Source organism: Pelodiscus sinensis, chromosome 1 (assembly GCF_052426305.1).
Source record: "Pelodiscus sinensis isolate ZL-2025 chromosome 1, ASM5242630v1, whole genome shotgun sequence".
NCBI lineage: Eukaryota > Metazoa > Chordata > Testudines > Trionychidae > Pelodiscus > Pelodiscus sinensis.
The window spans coordinates 72,036,842-72,063,015 of record NC_143052.1 but is presented as its reverse complement, the minus strand read 5'-3'; the positions used below and the strand labels follow the sequence as shown (position 1 = coordinate 72,063,015).

At 40.0% G+C, this 26,174-nt stretch overlaps 1 protein-coding gene across 2 annotated transcripts in view; it reads right to left on the bottom strand.

Annotated features, from left to right (window-relative positions):
• SYT1 (synaptotagmin 1) overlaps positions 1-26,174 on the bottom strand; it is a 523,899-nt gene that overhangs the window by 381,515 nt on the left and 116,210 nt on the right. For both annotated transcript variants that reach the window (XM_075932323.2, XM_075932321.2), the window contains exon 2: positions 25,301-25,413. The gene's annotated coding sequence lies outside the window, so the exon portion shown is untranslated. The remainder of the gene's footprint in view (positions 1-25,300; positions 25,414-26,174) is intronic.

Here is a 26,174-nt window from a genome sequence, read left to right as displayed (position 1 = left end):
GTGACAGTTCACAGTGTGATAGCGTGACTTGCTTTTCCTACAAATACATTCTGTTAATGAGATTCCATGCTTACCAGTAAGATACAATACACATTTTAATTCATGGAAGGTTGCAAGCACTCAGATCTTAAAAATAATAAATTCGTGATTTCTAAAATAGTTACTGAACTTCTTTTTAAGAAATTTTAAATATGTAATAGCATTTCTCCCCTCTGTATATGCAAACTGAAGCAAACTGACTTTTAAGTTAAGCAGTTATGAAAACTAATACTTCTACATTGACCCAGAAAACTGAAATTCAACAAATTTTCTAATATAAACTTCTATAAAATATATGCTATAAACATAATACATGGTGTGCTGCAGAAAAAAATATTTAAATGTATACTCAGCTGGAATGACCTACATAATTCACTCATTAGTAAATTTGATCACAAATTTATACCTATAAAATCATTATCCTGTTACATACTACCATGAATCTGTCTCTACATAGTCGTGTGTGTGTGTGAGGGAGGAAGGGAGGGAATGTACAGGCAGTCCCCGGTTACATGGATCCGACTTACATCGGATCCCTACTTACAAACGGGGTGAGGCAACCCCGCACTAGCTGCTTCCCCCCAGCACACCAGGGAGACGCGAAGCTAGTGCCCCCACAGCAGACCAGGGAGACGCGGAGCGGCTTTTCTCAGCAGACACCTCAGCTTGAGAATAAAGGACTGAGGGAAGTGAGGTGTGGGAGAATAAAACTGAGCTCTGGAGAAATGTTTGGCTAGAGTTTCCCCTACAATATGTACCGGTTCCAACTTACATACAAATTCAACTTAAGAACAAACCTACAGTCCCTATCTTGTACGTAACCCGGGGACTGCCTGTATGTGCGAGAACGAAGGGAGAGAGAGCATAATTCATTCTTCACATAAGATATTTTTTAGATCAGTTATTCCTTCCTTCAACTTAACTAGGAATGGGCAAATGATAGAGGAATATTTAACAATTTAGCTGTAAAGACAAGATGAGCATTAAATGAATGTAAGTTTTAAGTGCCGCTGTACTAGCTGCACAGCCATAGTTGACATGGCATATAAATTGAATAAGCTACAGGCAAGAGTTCAGGGCAACTCAATAAACATACCGTCAGACAATTTATGGTATAATCACCTAAATACTGAAATGGATGGTCGAGAGCCAAACCATTTAAGAAGAACCACCAGTAGAAGAGGAGATGGCAAGAAATTTCTATTCTCAAAGCATTTATTTTAAATAGAAATCAAAAGCATTTGGTCAGGGAGGATTACATGCTGCATGTTTAATCTTTCATTTTGGAGCTAGAAATATATTGTTATTCCTTCTCTTAAAAATCACAGCTAAAAGACATAATAAGTTATTAATGACTGTAAAGTATAAAGAATGAGTTGTAAGCACATGGTTTGATGACTTTTAATTTACTATTCTCTGCAGTCCATTGGGAGATTGCACTGACATACTTTATTCTGCTATTAAATGTACCTTATCCATACAATATTTCCTAAAGTTTGCATCTAGTATTGAAAATCTTTATTGTAAATCACTTTAATTAGGCATTTTTGTAGTATTACAGATCCAGCATATACTACAGATTTCGTTCAATAATGATTTAGAAACTCTGATGTGCCCTCTGGTTCTTAACTTTAAATATTTAAATTCTTTCATCATGCAAATAATTAAAGCAGAGGATGCAGTTAAAGTAGAATTACAAAACCTTGAAATTTCCTAAAGCAAATCTCTCAGTTAATCTAATCATTCACATTAATCCATGCAAATTAAACATTCCCAGGCTTTCTAAATTGTAGGGAGAGCCTGCCAAAAAAATTAACGTTTACAACAATAAATAAAAAGTGAAAGCTGAAAGAAACATCTAGATGAAGAACTGAGAGTCACAACAAGGAACGAAAATAATTCTTTTTTGTTGCTTTATTCATAGAATCATAGGACTGGAAGGAACCTTGAGAGGTCATCTAGTTCAATCCCCTGCACTCATGGCACTACTAAGTATTATCTGGAGTATAGACAGGGAACCTCCAGCTCAGACTGGGATGCAGATGAACTCCTCAGATATGCTTTGGTCATAGAAGACAAATTGCCAGCAGGTTTCATCTTATGAAAAGAGATTGCAGCCATTCTGGTTGAAAATGCTGGGAATACGATTTGGGGTAATCTGTGCTGAACAAGGGGGCTGACAGGATTGCTGGGCTCTGGGCAAGGTCATGGTGGGGTTGCTTTGCACTCCTGGAAGGGGTAGAGCCTCTGGTGGAAGGCAAGATTAGAGTTTTGGAAGGGCAGGGCAGGTAGCAGCTGTGCATTCCGGGATGCAGCTTGCTTTTCTTCCCATTCCCCCAATGATAAGGGAGTGAGTGGAAAGGATTAGGATTATTTGCATGCCTCTCCATTAGGATTATATGCAATCCTGGCTAGTGAAGGGAGAGTAATTCACAGAATCCAAGCACTTTCCCTTTACTCCCTGATGGTCTGGGGAATGAGAAGAAAAGCAAGCTGCATCCTGGCTCTCACTCCCCTTTGCCCTCCTGAAACTCCACCCTTGGTGGGAGGGACAGGGTTGGGGAAGCCAGCTCTCAGAGCAGCCTGGAGCATGCCTCCCGGTGCTCTGGTGGCAGCAGCGGAGCCCTGGACCCTTTTGAATCACCAAGTCCTGGGGTAATTGTCTCTTTCACCTCTCCCTTGTTGGAGGGCCTTGTGCTGTAGTAGACAGGGAAATATCTTGTGAATTATGTTCAGGCACCAGAAAGTATGTTAAGAATTTGTTTTATATACAGCCATATATTTCCATTATTATTACATGTTATCATTTGAATCTCTGTCCTTTGATTAGAAACTTAGTCTTGTTTAGGTTGAGGGCTGTGTGCTAAGTGGAATGATGATCCTGGGCTAAAACTACAAGTTGAACCTCTCTGGTCCAGGACTATCTGGCCCAGCAACATCTGTGGTCCAGCAGGCCCTGGGGCTGGCCTTGGAGTTCCAGCAGCCCCAGAGCAGCAGAACAGCAGTGGATCTGGGACAATGGAGCCCCACAGCAGTGAAACCCCAGCATCCCTGGGGTAGAGGAGTCCCGGTGGCCTCAGGCAGCGGATCCCCGACGGCCTTGGGGCAGAGGATCCCCAGCACCTCTGGGGCTGGCTGAAGAGCTGTGAGCCCAGTGGCAGCAAAGCCTGGCAGAGGGGCCACCTCCCCGGTCCGGCAAACTCCCTCCTTGGGGACCGGTTAGGTCCCGAGGGTACCAGACCAGAGGGTCCAACTTGTAGGAAGTCAGTACGTACTATTCCTTTGGGAGTAATGAATCTGAATCGGTTCAGTGGAACAGGGGCTGGGAGCCATGAGATTTTTAACTACTACCTGCATAGCCTGAGAAAAGGGTTTTCAGTTGAATATTCCATACATGTATGTCCCTAACCCATGCAGGATAATGCAAAACGTACACAAAAACTAATGGGAGTGAAAGTGACTATGCAAAGCAGGTATAAAATATCAGCAAATCCAAATGGGAATGGTTGCATAACCCACACATCTATGGGATGTGATTCACTGTCTCATGTAGTGGCACAGACCACTTACAGCAAGAGATAAGAACAAATGAGCTCTACAGCCTAAACTGAAAGCCATCTGGCTTTATAGCTCAAACTGTAGAGGCTCTTACACTAAGCTCCAGAGCACCCACTTGCAATTGACAGGTGGATTTAAAGCTGGGACCTCAGGACCTTAGTATAGGAGCCTCTACAGCTTGAGCTACAAAGCCAACTGCCTCTCAGCTTTGGCTGTAGAGCTCACTTGTTCTTATGTCTCAGTGTAAGTGGTCTAAGTGCTACTACATAGGACAATGACTCATAACCCATAGGTGTGTGAATTACATTTGCACAGGTGAGACCATGCAAGGTTTAAGACAGTGGAGAATCATGCCCAGTATGAGAAAGTGAACCACTGAAAGTTAAGATGTTGAACAAAGCTATAGAAGATGAACCTTTAAGTCAAGAAAACTGGAAATTTCCTAAGAACAGATTTTCTAATACTTTGAAACATCAAATTTTCATTATCAATAATCAAGCCAATAATCAAGTAGATGGCTAAATTAAAAAGTATAGGCATAGAACACACACACACACAAAGTTTTTAATCTCATCCCTCCTCCCACTAATCTCAAAATAGTGAAAGATTTGGTGAAGGAATAAGTCCGTGGGCTTTTTTAACAAAGCCTGCTCACCCATCACATCCTATTACTCTTTGTATTTCATCATGCGTAAGCAGACTACTCCATCAAGAGATCAACATTTTTATAGATGTAATATTACACATCTGAGTGATGTGTATACACAAGTAATGAGCAGTACAGAGGAGAGCTGCTGCAGTATTGAATTCAGTAAGCACATAAACAAATTAGTGGTAAATAAATATGTCTTTGGGGCGGGGACTGTCTTTTCCAGTATATGTGTGTTCAGTGCCTAGTATAATTAGGCCTGAATTCCCATAAGGGCTTCTAGCACAAAACAAATAACAAAGAAACACAAAAAAGCCTTAAAATATGTCTTTAAATTTCTCAGCATCTATAAAAGTATATATGACTCATATACCTGACACACCAAATGTCTTATTACAACTATAAATCTTGCATAGTAAATTGTGTATCTGATTGTTTGGGGGAAGCGAGAGTTACTTCCCACCTACTGTCTCTTGGAAACTCACAGATCTCTACCCATTATCTGCTTGGTATATAATCATGGATTCAGCAGGTTAGAAGGAACCACAAGGATCATCTAGTTTCAATGATCATCATCATTCAAGATGTGGGCGAACCATGGATTTATATAGGGGCAATATGATATTTTTGGTCTTATTCTCTATCCCTTTCTTAATGATCCTCAGCTTTCTTTTCACATATTTGGCTGAGGCTGCATACTGACTGGATGTTCTCAGAGAACTATCCACAATCACTCCAAGTGTCTTGTGCAGTAATAGCTAATTTAGACTCCATCATTTTGTATATATAGCTAGGATTATGTTTCCTAATGTGCTTTACTTTGCATTTATCAACATTGAATTCCATCTGCCATTTTGTTGACCAGTCACCCAGTTTTGTGAGGTCCCTTTGTAACTCTTCACAATCTACTTTGGTCCATTTTGAGTACTTTTGTTTCAACAGCAAATTTTGCCTCCTCATTGTTTATCCCTTTTTTGAGATGATTTATCAGTATGTTTCTGAACAGTGCTGTTCCTAATACAGACTCCCAGGTCTGTAGTTATAAGTTAATTATGAAAACCAAGATATGTACTGCAATACACTGTTTTTCTTGAGACTGGGGGACAAAACTAGAGCTTGGTAAAAAGCATAAATTAGTTTGGTACTTCTCTGTTAGTAATTAATAAATATATGTGCACAATTCAAAACCTTTGTATAGTTTAGTGTGGCCAAGTTTCTGCACAAGATTGGGTAGGATTGAAATAAGTGTTACCAGCTCAAAATTAGTAGAACGGTATGGAGAATAGCAGATGCATGATTCCTGATCTTAGCCTGTTTTAGTAGTCTCACTTTTATCAGATTAGACATTTTATGACAAAAAGGATACTGTAATATTCTGTATCTTGTTTTGTCCACTTTATTGGTTTTACAAGAAAACGCATGTGAAAAGTGAAAAGAAAAGCTATGATTTGTACTATAACAAGAGGCTTGAAAAAATATTTTACTTTCTGTGTAGAAAGGTAGCAGTTTTTCAGTACATCAGTCTTTCCTTTCTTAAAAGACAGATTGTTATATTGCTTGGTACTTGGGTCAGTTTTGCATAGAATGGTTAAAGGTCCGCAATGATGCAGCCATAGACAGGAATAAAGAATGCAAGATGAGACTGCTTATTATGTTACTTTTGATTAATACAATCCGAGTCTGCAACTGACGCTGACATGCTGTTTGACCTTTAGTATTGCTATTCATTACTTGGTGCACTGAAGTCCAAGATTCTTGTGTCTTTCCACAATGCAAGTTTGTGTCATAGTAGAGAGTCACAGACTGCTGTTTTAAAGCCATATAAATCATGCAGAGAATGGAGGAAGACATTGGTTTTGTTGGTGAGATTTATTAAGCTTTTGTTATATTTATGTTGCTGCCACAGTACTATTATCTGTAGGCACCTGCCATGATGTGTATTTTTTAAGAGTTTGTGAAAGTTGCCCAAGGTAGGCATGGGCACTCTTATGGAGCATACATTTGAAAAACTACACAAATAATCAAACACACAGAGGATTTCACAGTTTCTGCATAGGACATTCTTCAAGACACTGAACTCTTTAAAATAAAAATAAGCCCCTTTCCCACAAAAAATACAGAAACTACTTTCCCAAAGGATTAATGTAATTGTTAAATGCCTAGTTCTAGATTTGTGTATTGTTCTCTCTCTCTTTCTCCTTCTCTCTCCACAGACAGACCTTCACACATCTATGTCACATACACAGTTTTATGATTCACAGAATGGACTAACTGGTTGGGGGAGTGAAATTTAGCACAAAGCTTGTCAATAGCTTCTTTGTCACTTTTAATGAACTAAAATTATTAAAGAACACAATTATTTAAACAGAGAAAGAGAAGCTGTGGGATAATATATATAAACCTCTGGCAGGTTGGCAGCTCCAGGGAATGAATACTCTGGTGCCCCCTGTTGGTGAATGAGCAAACCTTATGTACATGTTTGTTACCCTCGCTCCCAGGGGGAGCATTTTGATTAAAATTAATCAATCCATAACTGAGGTTCTAGGTGCTACAGTAATACAAATAAATACTAGTCTTATTGTATGAAAAAGGGGCAATACAACTGTACTTGATATGACAGGGCTGAGTTTAAATATGACCAAATCAAAATTGCTCAGTTACTGGACATTAGAAAGAAAGTCTCCTATCTTGGAGGGCGGAGCAAATCCCTAGCAGCAAGGACTTTATTCAAGGGCAGTGACAGAGCTCAATGGCCATTGGTAAGAACTTGTATCCAACACCTATCAATACCAAAGAGCTGTGATCACTGTAGCTGAATTAGGAGCTTAAAGACTCAGTGTGCAGCGGCAGTCAAAAAAGCAAATAGAATGTTAGGAGTCATTAAAAAAAAGGATAGAGAATAAGACAGAGAATATCTTATTGACTCTATATAAATCCATGGTACACCTACATCTTGAATACTATGTACAGGTGTGGTTACCGCATCTCAAAAAAGGGGCACCTAGCATTGGTCACTGTTGGAAGACAAGATACTGGGCTAGATGGACCTTTGATCTGACCCAGTATTGCTGTTCTTAGGTGAGAGAGGGTGTGAAAATAGTGGTGCAGTAACAATGACATAGAGGGGGATTAGGAGTGACAGCACATAGACAGGTGCACAGTGAGAGGCAACAACATAGCAAAAAGACAGAGACAGTGTCTGCTCATGGAAGGCACGCAAACTTTCTCCCATCCCAACCCCAAAGGGGCTTGAGATGTAGCTGCCTAATTGGATTACAGGGCTTTGAGTCTTCACTAACAACGGACAACAAACCAAGACTAGGTGTTAAAGGTACATTTACTGATCCACAGTTGAAACCAGTAGGCTAAGAGACTGAGACAAAGAATTACTGGCCAAAGTGGGCATTTTACTTACAATTTGTGCAAATGTACTTTAGATTTGTTTTCCCAAATTAATGCTGTGGTCGTTTCCTCCTTAATAATGTTCTCTTTGGCCTGGTCTACACTAATGGGGAAAGCTGACTTAAGATATGCAACTGGAAGATATGCAAGTCAAAGTATCTTAAATTGCATGCTGGTGCCATCCACACAACGGAAAGTCATTAGGAGCACATGCTCTTGTTGACTTCCCTTACTCCTTCCCATACCATCGCTGATGGGAGCACCTCAGTAGCATTAGTCTTCTCCGTAATGTCGACAAGCCCTTTGTGTTATATGCAGACTGTGCCAGCAAGAGGGAAAGCAATGCTTGTTAAAGGTGGCCAGGGAAGGTATTTAGTTTCTCCCAGTCTTTTGAGTTGGGAGTTCCATCAATGGAATTTGTGAATTTCTAGAAGACCCCTAGATATTTGTACATAGACTTTTTTGCTGCTGACAACCTGTGGCAAAAGGGTTACATATTTTTAATCTATGTCTAATCCTAAAGCTAGAACTGATACGGCAGTGTTGCTGTGTGATATTAGGTGTTCAGGGATAGATGTGTTAAATCTAGCAGCCACTTCCTAACTGGCATTTAGGGGTTGCTGGCCATAGCAATGTAATCGATTAATACCAGCATTGGAACAGACACTTGTTAAAATGAAGTCAGTGCAACAGCAGAAGTACACTTAGTTTCTAGGAGTACTTTTAAGGTGATGGGCAAGAAAAAGGTTGGGTATGAATAAGCCTGAGTTAAAATGATAATTGCACAGAAAGCAACAGGCAAGAAAACACTAAAGTAAAAACAGCCTCTTCTATGTCATCACCATCTTATCCATCCTCCCTTTAAACTTAGTTCTAACTTCAAAATTGCAGCATGTTTGCTACAGCACTCAAGAATTCCAGCTACATAAATACCAAGTGACGGGAGAAAAATGGAAATCTACTTCTCTTGTCAATACATATTGAACAACCCCATTAGCATCAATGGGAATTGAACAGAAAAATGAATGGAGAGAGCAGACCCTAAATGAGTTAGTGGCCTATTCTTCCCTAAACAGGAGTGACATGATCACAAATGTCAATGAGAACACGTGAGCAGCTTGAGAGCAGTGCCTTTGTGAACCTGCTCTAAAATCTAGTCTGAATATTGGGTAGAAAAAATCCTCATCCTCTTCTTGGAGTCTCACTAGGCTAGCAAAAAACTGAACTAAAACAAAGTTCAACTCAAACCTTCTTCTCACACAAGAGACTGCTGTCTCAAGGCTGCTTAGCCCTGCCTGCCCCTATCCTCCATCACTCTAGAGAGTTACTCCCATTTCTGTTATATTCAGCTAGAGAAACAAGTTACCTGCCATAGAAATTCAGAGTCAGTTTAACTCTTCCTCCCATAACGTCAACATTTGTTCAGAGAGTAGAGTATTTCAGGCCAACACTGTCAGCCTGTTGCAAGACTTTACTTTATGATGTTTTGCAATAAGACAGAAATCAAAGCTAAAAATATCCAAATATCCTCACCAGGATGACACAGATAAACTTGATGCACTTTGCCAAGCGGTAACTGGTAAACACAGCAAGAGTTGAAGACTTTTCTTGGGCATTTGCTGCAGAGGGCCAGAGGGGGCAAAAATTGCATCAGAAAGAATTCGACCTTGTCATGCAGGCTGCAATAGCCCTCTTCTGCCCTGGTAATGGTGGTAGTATGTTACAACATGCTGCAAAACAACTGCAGGAAAGTACAGTGGTGACGTTACAGGTCAAGCCCTTTAAACTGATCTTCGTGACATAATATTGTGCATTACTGCACTGTTGCACTCCTGTTTAACTGGTTGCCAGGGCATGGCTGGTCAAGTCACTAACTGAAGGAAATGCTCTTGCAAGAGATCAAGTTATGGGTGGAGGGAGCAAATAATATACATTAGTGATGGACAAACCACAAAGGGTTTAGGAACAACTGAAATTACAGCAGATTATTTAAAATCTATCTCAACTGGCCTACTCTTAGGCTCCCAACATCACCCTCCCAGTAAAGATACCCTCTCACTGTAACCAGCCTTCCTTTAGCACAGTGGTAGGGAACCTCTTTTGGGGGTTGGAAGCCACTGAGCCACAGAAAAATCAGATGGGGGCCGCACACAAGTAAGAAGCAAAAAAACAAACAAACAAACAAACTAACCCGCACTGAGGTGGTTCCAACTGAGAAGGAGAAAGAAACTCCTCACATTCCCCTCACACACCAGAGCCTAGGAGGACTCAGCCCAGCCTAGTAGATTTTGTGTGCACCAGCCCAGCGGGGGGATGATGGGGAGGCTGGAGCACTAGTGTGGCTCCCCAGTGCTGGGAGTGGAGCCCTGAGCCTTGAGGACCAGATCCAGGTAAGCTGAGGGCTGAATATGGCCCCCAGGTCTTCGGCTTCCCACCCCTGCTTTAGCAGATCTGCTTTAGCTGAGAGGAGTGGCTAGTCCAGGCTATCTTGCCAGGAATCAGGTTTCCTCTTTCGAGGACAGTCAGGTAGACATGCAATGGGTAGGCTCCATGTGGAACTCAGTCCTATTACATTATAGGACTTCCTGGAAAATGCTGATGGATAGTAAAATTCCAGAGCACATTAGATAACTTCCTCCCTTCCTGCTCTCCATGAGAAAGGGATTCATACTTGTTCTCAGGATTTTACAAACAATGGGGCATGAGGTATATAGAAGACTGGTGATACAGCTCATTTGCATTTAAAAATACTGTATCCAAGGCCCAGAAGGACCGGTGGGTCTTTCTGACAACAATCCCACTGAAATAAATCTCTCACCCCCAAAAGATCCACAGCAAAAGGCAAGTAAAAGAAGTTCAGAACTTCTTCAAACCTTCAAAGTCTTTGCTTCACATTTGATTTGGCGATGGGTGAAAGTTTGGATTTATTTTATTTAAACCAGTCTGTTTACCATTCTTACACTTCTCCATTCACTCCTTCTAGCATTTATTTTGGATCCCACTAAGTTTTGGTTCTTGAAGGCTGAAAGTATTTTTATTCCAGGGAACCAACATTAATGAAACCATAACAATAGAATGACCTAGTAGTGTTGTCTATCACCAGAACCTCTAGTACTGTATTCAAGTAGTCAGTAAACTATAATATAGATAGGCTGAAGAACAGGATGAAAGTGATGCAAAAACAAAAGCAAAAAACAAACACACACACACACACACACACACACACCCATACAAAACAAAAACTAACAGCCCCTGGTTACATACTGACTGCCCTGTGTTATTCACAATTAAAGGGAAAGAAACTTGGTTCGAAATTGGAGCAGTTGAATCAAACAAACTGAGCAGAGGAAAATATCTGGGGATTTAAAAACATCCAGCCAGTCTCCTTATGCTGTTAAAGATAGAACATGCATGAGTGGACATATGGCTGAGTCTGTAGTCTAACCATAAAGCTGCATCTATGAATATACATCTCTCACTATAATTATGTAATATTTTCCATCCAGGACTTCATGACAGACTATAAAGATAGGTAGTGTTCTGTGCTGCTTATAAATAGACAAAGCACACATTTTATAACATGGAGTATGGAAAGATCAGAATATATCTTGCTTACAGCAGCAAACATGATAGACAAGAAGCCATTTTGTTGCTAGTAAGAAAGGGGAAGCAGATGAACAGCAGTGCAGAAACATATTGGAAAATTTGTATAAGTTGTTAGAGTTTGCTGTACACAACTGTAAAATATTTCTGAGCTTACAAAAAAGTATTAAGCATTCTCCACGTACATAAATCATGTACAATTTTGCTGCAACTGAATGAAATGCTGCATTCTGTGCTTCATTTATAAAAAGTTTGTCCAAAAGCCAATTTGTCCATTATATTTAGGTGTTTGTACATCTTAACTGATGTGAATGAGAGTTCTACCATCAAATATAAATCGTAACAACAGCTGTCTTTTAGCAAAAACTGGAAGATGACCTTCACCTCTACTACCAAAACCAATCACATATACTAATGGTGCTAAATTGCTGCCTTTTTTTCCTATTCTCCTGCCCCTGAAAAGCAGACCTATGTTCTTTACCTCTCTTATAACCTCAATGAACAAAAGAACAAGTTTAGTTTATAGTATACTGAGGTTTATAAAATAGAAAGGAATCCCCTTTCATTTCAGCCATCTGTTTCTAATAAAGAAAGAACTGGAGTGATGTTAAGGGATGGAAGCCTTCTGTCCTGTCTCCAACTGTTCCTTTCTTTTTATTTTATTTTTAATGTTGTTCCAGTAGATTTTAAAGCTTATTTACAAGCGTCAATATACCAGATGTACCTGATTGTCCCACTTTCTGGCTAAGCTCACATAATAAAGAAACAACCCTTTCCACAATAATGCAAGTTAACACTGAATCATCATCAACTGCTTATCTAAGATGAAATGTATAGAGATAGGTTATATACCAAGAGGGATTTATTCCCCCCCTTCCCCTCGGTCTTTACTCACACAGAGATCTATCCTGCACTAGTCAGTGCATGTTTAATATCCCCTGCCACAAAACACAATCCAGCGAGAATATCTGAGTATCACAGTTAGAAATTTTGGAGTTTGGCTTTTTAGCTCAAATCTGTATAATATATGTGTTTAACTCAGAAAGTTCCTATTCAATCCCTGACATTGACAAGATGGAAGCAAGAATGGAAATGGAAGCTACATCTGTACGAATAATTCATTTTTTTGGTTAGTAGGTGTGACGAGCCGAAGTTGCCTTGCCCCCTCTTGAAGCAGGCGAGCGGGCGAGTGGCGCAGTGCACCGAGACGCTGCAGCGCATGCTCGTGTGGCCGGGCGGGCCATTCAAAGGCTGTGCCAGCACGCTTAAGTGGGGGGATGGCAGACACAAGTACAGAGACTGGTGGGAACCTGGATACAGCAGGCGGCCGGCCATGGAGCGGGGGAGGAGCGGCCAAAGTGGGAGCGGAGGGACCGCTGGGCAAGAGGACGGGAGAACCTCCTGAGAGCCCAGAGTTGGCGGGAGTCCAGCCAGGCAGGGGGAAGGCTGAACTGCTGGAATGCCCAGAGGCAGCAAGTGACCAGCAGGACAGGAGAGAGAAGGCAGGGGAGAATACAACAGAGGAGAGACCCCTCTATGAGGCAGCGAGAGCACGGAGAGAGTACTGAGCCTCTCAGAGCTCTAGAAGCAAACAGTGAGCAGCAACCCAGGAAGGGGGTAGGCACCCAAGCCTCGGGATGGAGGCCAGCCCCCCTTGAACTGGAAGACTCGCCCGGGAGTGACAGAGACAGAGGTCTGAGTGTCTCTGAAGCCGGTAGAAATGGGGCAGCTTTGAGGACAGGGACACTATCAAGGCATGGAGAAAGCGAATATCAGGTGGTGGTAAGGTGTGAAAGCAGCACCCAGGGATGAGGAGAAGGCAGAGCCTATAATGGGTCAGGGCGGGGGAGCAAGCAGTTCCCAGGAAGAGCACCCGAACTAGGGCTAGCTTTGTTGGACCCACGGAAGTGTCAGCCCCCTGCCCTGAGGGCCCTGGGCTGGGACCCAGGTCCTCCTACCCCACTACTGCCAGAGACTCACCCGAAGCAAGAAAGAGAGGGGGAGCAAAGAAGGCCTGGCCCTCCGCCACCGGCCTTCTGCATCACTGCTGTGACGGGCTAGGATACCCAGCGGGGTTCGGCCCCATACCTGACAGTGGCCAGATTGAGGCCCACAGGCAGAAAGGCGAGAGCCCATGGAAGGACTTCAGTGCCCTGTAGGCCACGACCCCACCAGACACCGGCAAAAAGCCTCATTGGCAGGGGCAGGTTGTCGCTGCCACTAAGGCAGGGCTAGAATAACCCCGGGATGGGTTATTCTACACTAGGGCCATTGATAGTAGGCATTTCTGAAAAAGTGAAAAATAACACCAGTTCCATCCAAACCTAATTTTTCAGAATTTCCAGCTTTTTTCAATTTTGCTGAAAATGTTTCACAAAGTGTGATATTCCCATGATACAATCTAAACCATTGAATAATTGTGTCTCCTCAATTCTCCAAGCTGGGGTGCATTTTACACTATTTTGTTGTGAGAACAACCACTCCTGGCCTGTTAACATCATTCCTCATAGAATTACATGAATTCTTTGGCAAGACACTCATGAATTATATATAGGACTACTCCAACAACTTCCTAGTTCCAATTGTTCCCACAGAAACATTCATCTTGTACTCCCCAGCACCATCCTGGACAACACAAGCTCATAGATAGTCTGACATTTCATCAATAGAAACTGATCTGCACAGTCCTGTTATCTTAAGGACAGGTTCCCAACACTTCAATCCAAACACTCTGGTTTACATAAACCAATAAAACTAGTTTTTTTAACCACAGAAAGGTTTTAAATAATGAAAGTAATAAGGCCTTAAAGTTATAATTGGTAACAAAGAAATAAAAGATGAGGCAAACTAATACCAAATTTAACAAGCTAAGTATGCTTAAAAGCAAAAGTATATAATTTACAGTACTTTGGTTGGTCTGCTTCAGCTAGGACATCCCTTCTCCCACTCCCCAGATCAATAATGCTTCGTCTTTCAGACGTTGTTGATATGTAAGTAGAGATGAGAGAAGAGATGTGGTTTGGGTGCTTCTGTTCCTCTTTCTTATGCCCTCGTCCTCTTTGAGGATTACATTGAATGGTGTCCCTAGTCTCTCTTTGTCAGAAGCTGGGAAAGGGCAACAGGAGATGGATCATTTGATGATTCCCTGTTCTGTTCACTCCCTGTGGGACATCTGGCATTGACCACTGTTGGAAGACAGAATACTGGGCTAGATGGACCTTTGGTCTGAACCAGTATGGCCATTCTTATGTTCTTACATCCAGCTGGGGCTCAGGCAACAGACTGTTTACATGGAAAAACCCCAGCTGTGTCTTTGCCAATATGTGAAGTTCTCACTCACACCTTTGTTCCTACCAAAGAATGGGCACTTAGCCAGGCAATACATCAGGATAGTCCATTTGATTATGACAGTACCTGGCCAGGGAATCAGTGTGTCTTTAATTCTGAAGAACTGGTTTGGACCTGCCTTTCTAGCAATGCTGTACAGTAAAATTGTATAACCCTATAAACAATATTGCCACACAATTTACCAGAAAATAATGTTCAGCACAGTATGAGTTTTCAAATGATACCGCAGAAGGCACACTTCATACAAAATGTATCACAGTTTTGTTAAAAAGTGAACAAAAAAAAAGTACAGTCTGTCACACAATGGCTATGTCTACACTGGCCCCTTTTCCGAAAGGGGCATGCTAATTTTACAGGTCGTAATAGGGAAATCCGTGGGGGATTTAAATATCCCCCGCGGCATTTAAATAAAAATGTCCACCGCTTTTTTCCGGCTTTTAGAAAAGCTGGAAAAGAGCGTCTACACTGGCCCCGATCCTCCGGAAAAAAGCCCTTTTCCAGAGGATCTCTTATCCCTATTTCAAAGTAGGAAGTAGGAATAAGAAGTAGGAATAAGAGATCCTCCGAAAAAGGGCTTTTTTCCGGAGGATCGGGGCCAGTGTAGACGCTCTTTTCCGGCTTTTTTAAAAGCCGGAAAAAAGTGGCGGACATTTTTATTTAAATGCCGTGGGGGATATTTAAATCCCCCGTGGATTTCCCTATTACGACCTGTAAAATTAGCATGCCCCTTTTGGAAAAGGGGCCAGTGTAGACGTAGCCAAAGTGTTTTGGTTTGGGCACTACAAAAGCAAAAGGAATAAAAGGCTGGATTCACAAAAAACAACAGAGACACTGATAGCTTTATGTATACCATAGCCTGTTGGCTAGGTACATTCTTAGAATGCAGGAAACCCGGACTTCAATCCTCATACTGGAGTAGGGCCTTAAGGCCAAGTTTCGTAGATTACAGGCGAGTGCCACAGACTTTTGGGTATACAAGTGGGGCAAATCTCTCCAAAAGAAGCTGTACAACTAATTAACTAGTCATTAGAGCAGCAACTGGTACCTGGATTGTCCATGTCTCAAGGGACTATTCTAGCCCACATTCTCTTGAGTCTGTCTTTTCAGTCCTGGCTCTTCAAGTATTTCATACAAAGTGGAGAAGCTTCAACAGGAGGTGAACATAGCCAAAATCCCAGTGGTAAAACCAGGCACTTAGGAGCAAGGAACACCTAAGCTCAAATCCCAACACACGAATGGGCATTTAACCAGGTTCTCCAGGTTCTTTGGTATAAGGGGGGGACATGCAGCAGTGTCACCACTATCATTTTTTCAATGAACCCTCAATCCCCTTGTGAATGTAGCCTGAGCAAAAAACCCACTATGTATTGGAAATGAGAAAATGGTTCACTCTGACACTTCAAGGCTTTCTTCTTTTTCTTTTTGTTTTAATTCAAGCAATCCCCCTGAAACTCGCATGCATTTGTTGAATGTTTTAGTTGACCCAAATTTGTATTTCTCAAGGAAATAAATAGTTTGTGGATTTTTTTCCCAACTCTAACAGAAGTTTGTCTAGGATTTTCAACTCCTGTGATCTCACAAACTCAGAATGAGCCTTCCTCTGCCTAGAGGAAGTTTGTAACACACATTGCCTGTGTGCATTGTGTCACCCAGATTCACAAAGAATATGGTTTTGTTTCAGCTCATAAGTGCTTGGCTTAATAGCTCAACCTGTACTAATTCATCTTTTTAGCTTGAAAGATCCCTGGTTCAGTCCCTGAGATGAAGGCTATGACACATACTGCTGCTTAATGAAATCAGTAGATATGCATAAGCCAATGCTTAAGAAGAGCAATACCCACCACCAAAACAGATGTGTATACTTGAATGGTTAAATATGCATAAAAAGGACCAGATTGCCACTGCTCTCATCTTTATTACAAGCCTCTATATGCATCATTCCATCTGGACAGTCAGATAAAAAATGGAGCACTTTATGCTGGACCCAGAATATCTGTGTTCACCACAAAGATGAGAGGGACCATATTATAGAATTCTTAGGCTATGAAAGAATGCAAGGGTTAGAAGAGAAAACACATCCTCTTTCAGTGTAGTTCTGTTCTGACCAAAAGAGGAACGCACCTTAACACTCATAAAGGCATATTTCCTTGGGGAATTTCTAATTTTGCAAACCCCATAAATTAATTCAATTCAATGTGTGGTGTGCTAGTCTCAATGAAGTCTAAAATCTAAATGTCTTAGGCTTGTTATAAACCAGGGGTGGGGAAATTCCAGCCACAGACTGGATTTGGTCTGCCAAGATTGCCCTCTAGATTTACTTGTGCCTCCACAGGTATTGGGCAATTGCAGCTCTTTTTGGCTGCAGATCGCTGTTTGTGGCCAATGGGAGTGTTGGGAAGCAGTGTCCCAGTCTGTACCACTCCCTGCCACTTCCATAAGCCACAAATGGTGATCCATAGCCAACTAGAGCTGTGATTGCCTGATACCTACAGAAGGGCAGGTAGATATAGTGGTGGTGACCCACCAAGGACTAAGGATTTAAGTTGTATCTTCCCAATCCATAAGTGACTTTGTTAAGTTCTGGCTTAATTTTCCATCATTATGAATACACAATATTCAGGAGCTTTTCGACCTTCCAAGAGCTGAGAACGGTAAGGAAACATTCTAATATCCTATAATAAACTAAATATATATTTATGCTTCCCCATAATCATATGTGATGCTATTATATTACTAGATTTTTTTATTATTAAAAAAAAGAAAATTTGATATGTGAAATTCAGAAAACTTATTTGCCAATTATTGTTCCATTTTCTTATAAAACCCTTTCATTTTGTTTGCTGGCTGAAGGCAGATCACAGTCTAAGTTTTCAAAATAATCTGCTGAAAATTTAGGCCAACAGAGCCAAGGATACTTGTATATTTAGGAGAGAACTTGAGGACTGCACCATAAAGCACATAACGAACATTTTGCTTTGAACAAAATAGCTAAGTTAAAAAAGTGGCCTTTTTTCAAAAAAATGTCACCTGCGTCTAGACAGCCGTCGCGTTCTTTCAAAATTAAATCAAAAGAACATGGTGGGGTTTTCGACAGCGGTAAACCTCATTTTAGTAGGAAGAATGCCCTTTTTCGAAAGAGCTCTTTCAAGAAAAGGTGTTCTTGAATGCAAACAGGACTTTTTAGAAAGAGCATCCACATTGCCTGGGTGCTGTCTTTCGAAAAAGCAAATTGCTTTTTCAAAATTGTTGTTGCTGTCTAGATGATCTCTTTCAAAAGAGGCTTGTAGTCTAGACGTACCCTAAGTGGCAGCTGTACAATGGAATTAATATTCTTTTTAAGACTAAATCTTTGTGTATATTGCAACTTGGTAAATACCAGAATTTCATTTTTCTATAGATCATGTTTGATTTTTCACACACACTCCTCCACATGTTGTGTTTTACATTGTACAAGTTGTTCTCCCTTAACTGAGACTCCATGCTCCAGCAATACCCATGGTCCTACCAGACCACAGATGTTCTTGGACCACAAAGCAAATCCCCTGTTTGAGACTGGTCAGGTTCTGAGAATGCTGGACAAGGGAGGAACAACCTGTATTTCAATATAAAGGTCTCTAATGTTTCTACTCATTTAAAAGGGAACACAATATAAAACTTGACTTGTGTCTAAGTTATCCATGCTTCCTTAATTTTATTACTTCCTTTATAGACAAATTCAGATTTACCAATATTTTCATTTTATCAACTCCTCATTATTTAGAAAATCTATTTTATATCGTAAACACAAGAATACAGGGCTCCTGCTTTCACATTTTTTTCTTTTACCTTGACTGACCATTCTGGTTCACGTTACATTGAAAAATCTAATGATGGTTTCTTTCCCCATCTCCACTGTGTTGGGGAACAAACCCAAATGTCAAAACACTGTAGCTAGCAAAAGAGATAAACACGATAATTAACATGTCAGAATCCTATCAGGAAATTGTAACAAAGAATCCCACAAGACCAATCATATCTTGTTTGGATGATGATTTGTTTTGTGGGCATATTTGCCATGCCAATGCTGTTCCTTGAAATCTGTTTCCTAGAGATAGCTGACAAACTAAGCTTCAACATGCATACTGTATTTTTCCAAATATTAGTGTGATAAAAAGCCTTGATGGCTGCCTGGCTAAACTAGTGTGTGTAGCTATTACTTTGTATTTTCCTTCTTTATTCCATTTTCAGAGTCAAAAGTAGATAAGCCACTAACAGAAGCTACTGTTATCAATATCAAGGAGCCACACACACAAGATATTTGAACAAATTGAAATTATACATGTCAGTAGCAGCCAAGGCTTTTTAAAATATACTAGATAATTAAATCCAAGAAACAACTGCAAATTTTGTACCTCTCGTAATGATGCGATGTGGTGTCAGGCCCAGATAAGCCGTTGTACTTAACAAATATGGTTTTACACCATATTGTCTTTTAAAAAAAAAAAGAATCAATTGTTTGGACAAACAGTTCAATATAGTTGTTCATGCTGTAAAAATCAATGAATTGCTTTGCTTGATTCACCTCTCTCACAGTGTCAGGAACAAATAGTAGTAGTAATGCTGACAACACTCTGACCTACATATTTCCCTAATATGTTGGTATACACAATACAAATACCAGTCAGTACGTACAGTGGTTCCCATTTGAAAGTTTACCATTAATACATCTGCGGCATTATTATCATGGAATCTGAATGATAACAAGTAAGAGGTGGTAATAAACAAACACATACTATAGACATTGTGCATCCTTTACCTGTATTAGGCCAGCAGGGCTCAATGGACAGCAAGTAGAACGTATGGTCAGTAGGATGCACCAAAGCAGAATTTACCATGCTTACTGTTATTTACTACCGCAAGATTCAAGCCACACTGGATAGGAATAATTACATTTAAAAAATCTCCACTTCTGAACATAACCTTAGCTTTGCTGAAATAAAATTGTTTCCATAAAATAAACTTTGGGGCAGATTCTGAATTCACAGGAAGCATAAAGATATAAGAAGTTCCTTAAAATCAATGTTCTTACAGCAATAAAAAAAAAAGACATCAGAACCAGACTTAGTATTTATGAAACAGTAACACAAAATATATATTTGGAACTATAGTTGCAGATATGGGATGCATATATTCTGGGAGATTTCATTATATGACATAATCTTTAATTCTTGGAGAACCCAGGAGAGTTCTGGAGGGTTGGCCATCCTATTAGGATTCAGTCCTGCAGTCCTATCTAGGCAAAACTCTGCTTCCAGTGTGAGATTTAAGTGTGAAACATTTAACTCTACGATTAAGCCCTACATAGAATTCTTCCTCATCTGGAGAGGCAAATAACAGAAACTCAACTCAGTTTTGTTCTTTATTATAGCTCCAAATATGAATTGTGGATTTCATGTTTAAGGCGACATACAGTATTTGATATAGAGAGATCATACACAAGTTTTAAGGGTTTTTTTTTGACAAAACGTGAAGCTTTCTGTAGAAACAAAGCCCAATTCCTGACCTGGTTCTCTGCTGACTTCCACTGGGAACATTATTGGGAGACCAAGGGCAGCTCACAGTAAGGCCCATAGTCCAATTATTTGAGTGGGGTGACTTTTCAAGATTTTGAACTAGATGTGCACAATTGTTTGTATTTAAGGCTAATAGAAACAGTAGGCTTGGAATCCAAGGTAGATAGGTCCATTGGGTGGCGGAGGGTTTTTCACTTTGTTAAGAGCCTATAATAAATATAGACTTCAAGAAGAGGAAAAACCTTTTCAGACCAGCCTTTCTATTGTGTTTCTGATAAGGAAGAATAAGGTATGTGCTTAGCTATGCTACCTGCTTCAAATTCTTTTTTTCCCTTCAAAATCCTCTTAGTACTACTTGTCCACTGTTGATATTTCGGGTGGGAGGCGGGGGAGTGGAGGAAGCAGACATCTCATTGCAACTGATGTTATTCATGTCACGGAATGAAAACTTGTGTGTTACTTCCTGTTAAATAGGAAATAGCAAGCAGTTTTTATGGAGGGATTTTTATTCATCACTGGATGACCAGAGGAGGATTTAAGAAAAGAAAAGAGTATTGGTAATAGCAGCAGGAGGGAGCTGGGAAAGAAGAATCATGGACAGATGATCATATTTTCAGAGATGTTATTATATTCTTATGACTTTTGTCCTTTGAGATAAGTCTGCAAATTCAAACATCTTGGAAGTACACTTGCAACAAACAAGTTTCAAGTGAGAGTTCAGCAGTTGGACTAGTCCTTACATCAGAAAACAGTTGGATATTGAGACAGAAACACCTTGTAAGTACACCTTATTTTTGGTGTCCAGAGAATTTTGTAAATCTTTTGGCATGAAAAAAAGGATTCTGAAAAGAGGAAAAATATTTGGAATTGATTAGGAAATCTTGTCATTTTTCTCAATCCACTTAAAGAACACTCAGGAGTTGGCATTATATGCACTCCAAGCTAATGGAATGTAGATATTTATATATGTTTGTAAGATTATACATACAAATCTGTGAGTGAAATCCTCCAGCTGCTCTGTTGATCAACTCCATGGACTATAATTGAGTTTTGCCTGGAATCTCTGTATTCCATAATAGTCACCAGAGTTTTGTCTGCATGAGAACCAAATAAGGATTCCAGATTTTGTCCCTGTGTTTCTGAATCAATGGGCTACAGAATACTGTTAAAAAGAAATGGAGGAGTTACTATAGAGAGACATATTCAGCTTTGGTTTCATCAGGCATGACTGTTGAATTCAAGGGGCCATGTTCTTAAGATCAATTTAGCTTTGGATTCTCTGATATTAGGGCCAAAGCACCAAATTTACCAAAGCATAATTTACAGCAGTCTGGGGGAAACTGTAAGTGATTGTAATTGCTATCTGTCCCAAAGAGGCCACCCCAGTAACTGGGAAATCACAAGGGCACAGTGGCCATTGGATATCTATCATGCCTCCTCCAAGGTATTCCACCTATGACACGCAGGGCCAGATTGGGGGGGGGCTAGCGGGGCAACTGCCCGAGGCACCAACCTATGGGAGGTGCCTGATGGGTGCTGTAAGGGATGTCATGCGGCCGGCCGCGCGACACCCCTTAGAGCTACCATCAGACACTGCATGCCCGATTGCAGCTGTAAGGTGCACAGCGCACTGGGGGGGAGGGCTGTGCATGCACCATGCGCCCGAGGTGGAGCCACTCATGCGTCTCGCGCCCGCTGCCCGAGGCACAGAAATGGCTCAAGCCAGCCCTGACAACATGGGTAGAGCTGCTTTGACAGCTCTGTGCAAATTGAGAATTCTCAGGGGTTCCAATAAAGTCGTTTTACCACTCTGGTGAGTCACTTTGCATTTATGGAGAGGCCAAGGCAGGTGTATTGGGGCATAAGTAATTATTCCCCTTTATTCAGCTCTGGTGAGTATTGTGTCCATTTCTGGGGCCCTCAATATAGAAAGGATGTGGACGCATTAGAGAGGGTCCAGTGGAAGGCAACCAAAATGATTAGGGGCTGGAGCATATGACCTACGAGGAGAGACTGAGGTATTTGGGTTTGTTCAGTCTGCAGAAGAGAAGAATGAGGGAGGATTTGATAACAGTCTTTGACTTCCTAAAGGAAGGTTCCAAAGAGGATGGAGAGAGGCTGTTCACAGTAGTGATGGATGGCAGAACAAGGAGCAATGGTCTCAAGTTACAGAGTGGGAGGTCTAGGTTGGATATTAGGAAAAACTATTTCACTAGGAGGGTGGTGAAGCACGGGAATGGGTTACCTAGGGAGGTGGTGGAATCTCCATCCCTAGAGGTTTTTAAGTCTCGGCTTGACAAAGCCCTGGCTGGGTTGATTTAGTTGGGATTGATCCTGGTTTGGGCAGAGGGCTGGACTTGATGACCTCCTGAGGTCTCTTCCAGCTCTATGATTCTATGATTCTAGAGCTTGGCCCAAAGATTGATTGTATCCAAAGCTTCCTAAGTCACTTTTTCTGTCATGTAAAAAGCTATTCACCCTGGTCTTACAATAAGATCCCACTCAAGTCCAATGGGCTTGATGCCAGAATAGTTTTCCATCTGTATGGGTCCCATTGTGTAATTAATATTTTAGAAGGTAATTCCCATTAATCAAAATGTTACTGATGATTATACAATGTGTATTGGAAAATATTATTTAAAAAATAATGCAGGAATGTTCAGCTAAGTAAGAAAGGGGTGCTAATTGTTATCTAGCAGACACCCAGAGTTGCACATTTTTGCACATTCATGCCCTTCTGGATTTTCTGAAATATGTATACATATAGTTTTGTTCCACTTTATCTTATAGGAAAATGTATTCTATTCCATGTTCTTAGTTACGAATCTTACTATTACTCATGGGCAAATGTGCATAACTGTTATTAGCAGCCCAAGCTTCAAACAAAGTCAGATGTGAGTACAAGTCCTGCCAGCCACAGTTCAAATGAGAACGTCAGCTCTCAGATCCCAAAACATTTGCCAGTCTTCATTTCAATTAGAACGAGTTATCTAAAAGAACAGAATTAAACACTGGTGACGTATTTAACTCCCAGTCACATTCATGAGAAGTAGTTCATATTCCCAGAAGAAGCTTCACGTGAATGAGACACATATGATTGCAAACAGAGATGGAAATTAATATTATTCATCCAAATATACACAGTCCTACTGCAATCAACATTTATTTTCAGTGATATCAGGGGGAGAAATTGTTGGGGGAATAAGAAGATAATTTTTTTCTAATCTCCATCTCTCCTCCACTTTCATACGCATTGCAAAAAATGTATTGAATTTTTTTTGTACTGAAAATAAAACAGGCTTTTGGCAAAACATAAACTGGAGCTAAGATCACAATTGGACTGAAAGATTGAACTTCCCTGGAACTTCCCTCTACAAATAGAAAACTAATAGTAAGCTTTTGTAATGGTATTATTTTCATAGGGACAGAGCAGGGCATACTGCTTTTCATTCAGATTTAGTCTTTCACTTATTTTGTCAACTTTACTTGGGTAATGTCTTGGCATTTCCTCAGGTAGGTAGGTTTTTGTCTATCATCTCTCCTATGAATTATCTCCAATTCTAGAATCTTTCTCTCCCTCTCCCACACTCTATGAAGCCCTTGCAATGTGAGCAAGAAAAAGTAGTATGAATGATGTGTAATACACATCAAAACATTGTAAATAACTTCAGACTTTGAAAACACCTTCCAACAATTAGAAAGAATGATACAGACTGTGGTATTTCAAACAAAAGATGCATCGAGCTTGTAACAATATAAGGAATTTTATGTTTCTTATGTGTTATGACTTCCTGGGGGGGACATAAGAGAGCAACTCAGAATGTCACGCAAGTCTATCTGGATCTCTGGGCAGTATGTAGTAGGCAGAGGTGCCTGTATATAGTGTACTAAGAATAAACTACAGTTCGATACATAAACATAAAGCTAATTATTTCAGTTCATATTGTTTCAAAAATTTATGAATGCAAGAGGCATTGAAACAAAGCTAAAAGAATTAGTAGTGAATGTCACTACTGAAAGCATCTGTTTTCAGATACAGAAGGTAGAAGTAATGGATGCAGTTTTAACGGTAAGTTAAACTTCTGATGAAATTTAAAATATTATGACAGCAAAGAAGTATATATAGAAATTTTAACCTCTGAACAACTTCAATCAAAGGCATCAACACATGACTTGTAGGGCACAAAAAAGAGCGTCAATTGGCATTTTATTTACCATTATCTAAGTAAATGATACGTTTTTATAAAAAATACTTTCAATACTAACAACCACTTGAATCTTTATTTCCTCTATGGTAATTCAATTCATTAAGCATAATGCTGAATGTCTGGACATCATTAACTTTTATAAATATAATCAATATTAATAATCTAAAGTGTCAGGGATTGTGGAATTCATTTGCGGTTTCTAAAATCTGAATATTCAGAAAATATAGGACTGAATAAAAAGATCATTATTTATAATTCAATTATAAATAACTTCAAAACACTGTCTTACATTTAGTACAAGAACTCAGAATGACAGACTGAGGAAACAATTTGATTGGCTAATGAAAAGAGCTGTGTAATAATTGAACTGGATGGAATTCATTAACTTAAACAATAGCGCAAACATTTATAAGCACAACTGTAAGGTATACAGTTTCCATGGATTGAGACATACATATGTGAAAACAATGATACACAATACTGTACCCATCAATACTGTATATTAAACAGAGGTTAAACCAAAGATATATAACCTTGCCTAGAAGTGATATGTACAGTGGTGCACAAAAGCACAAAGGCAGATGCCACAGCATATTTTTTTTATGATGCAAGACTGCTCAAGATCATCTATGGATAATGAACCATGACAACTTTGAATTTGATGAAGCATAAGTTGATAGCAAAAGAAGGCAAGGGAATGCAAGAAGTATTTGAACAGTCAGCAAATGCATACAGATTGGTTTTTGCTTATCCTTGCAATCTGAAATAGCAACATAATAACCATAAAATGTGCTTCCACTAATTCAACATATCCTTGAAGTCAGAAAAAGCCATTTTTAGGAAAAAAAGTGCTCTGCAGGAAAATATCTTGAACTAAAGCATTTCAGAAGTTAAAACATAATCCACAAGGATACCAAACATTTTTTGTGCATTTAGAATACCTTATATGATCAGCATCAATGCAGTCTTCTATTCACAGGGAAATTCTTGAGTTGAAATATGTACCAGTCAAGTTCCAGATTCTTCACTGCTCAAGCTTCTCTTTTCTTTTTCACTTTAAAAAGAAAAAGTGAGAAAGATTCCACTTAAATGCTGTCTGGCACCTTTCTACTTATTATCTTTTTGCTCAACTGCTGTTTAGAAAACACATTAGTTATTCTTGGTTTGTTCTAGCCCCTTCAATTCTTGATTGTGAGAGGTGGAGAGGCAACACAGGAGAATCAGACATAAGATCTACAAAAAAGAATCTTGGATGAAGAATTTTATTCCTGTGGTAGGTTGACACTCATGTGAGGTTTTACTTGTTTATTCTATTAATGTGACTTTTTTTATGTTTTCTACACTTTTTAAAACTGAGGCAAATGTGGTGAATTTGCCATTCTAGTGCTGTCATACCAACAAGATTCTTGTATGTCAGCTGATAAAAATGTGAGTAAATGATTCCATAGTTTTAACTTCCTGATCATCCATTCATCTTTCTGCCAGTTTGAGATTAAAGGTCATAATATATGACCAAAATTACGTGAATGTTTATCACCCTCACGACAGCTCTTGACTGAAATAGACTTTAGAAAAGACAATGGAAATTTTTGTCAACTGAAGACATGAAATCCGGGTATCCTTACTTCAGCCAGGGTTGAGTAAAGTCTTTATAGTGAAATGTGACAACAGAAGAATTTGCTGTGCAGGAATCAAACCTTGTTTTGGGCTACAGCCTACAGGTCTTGCTCAGCTAATATACCCAATGAATTCAGTTGATTAACATGGGAGTTTGGCTGGGTAAACATTATGGGGATTGGTATACAGTGTATTGAA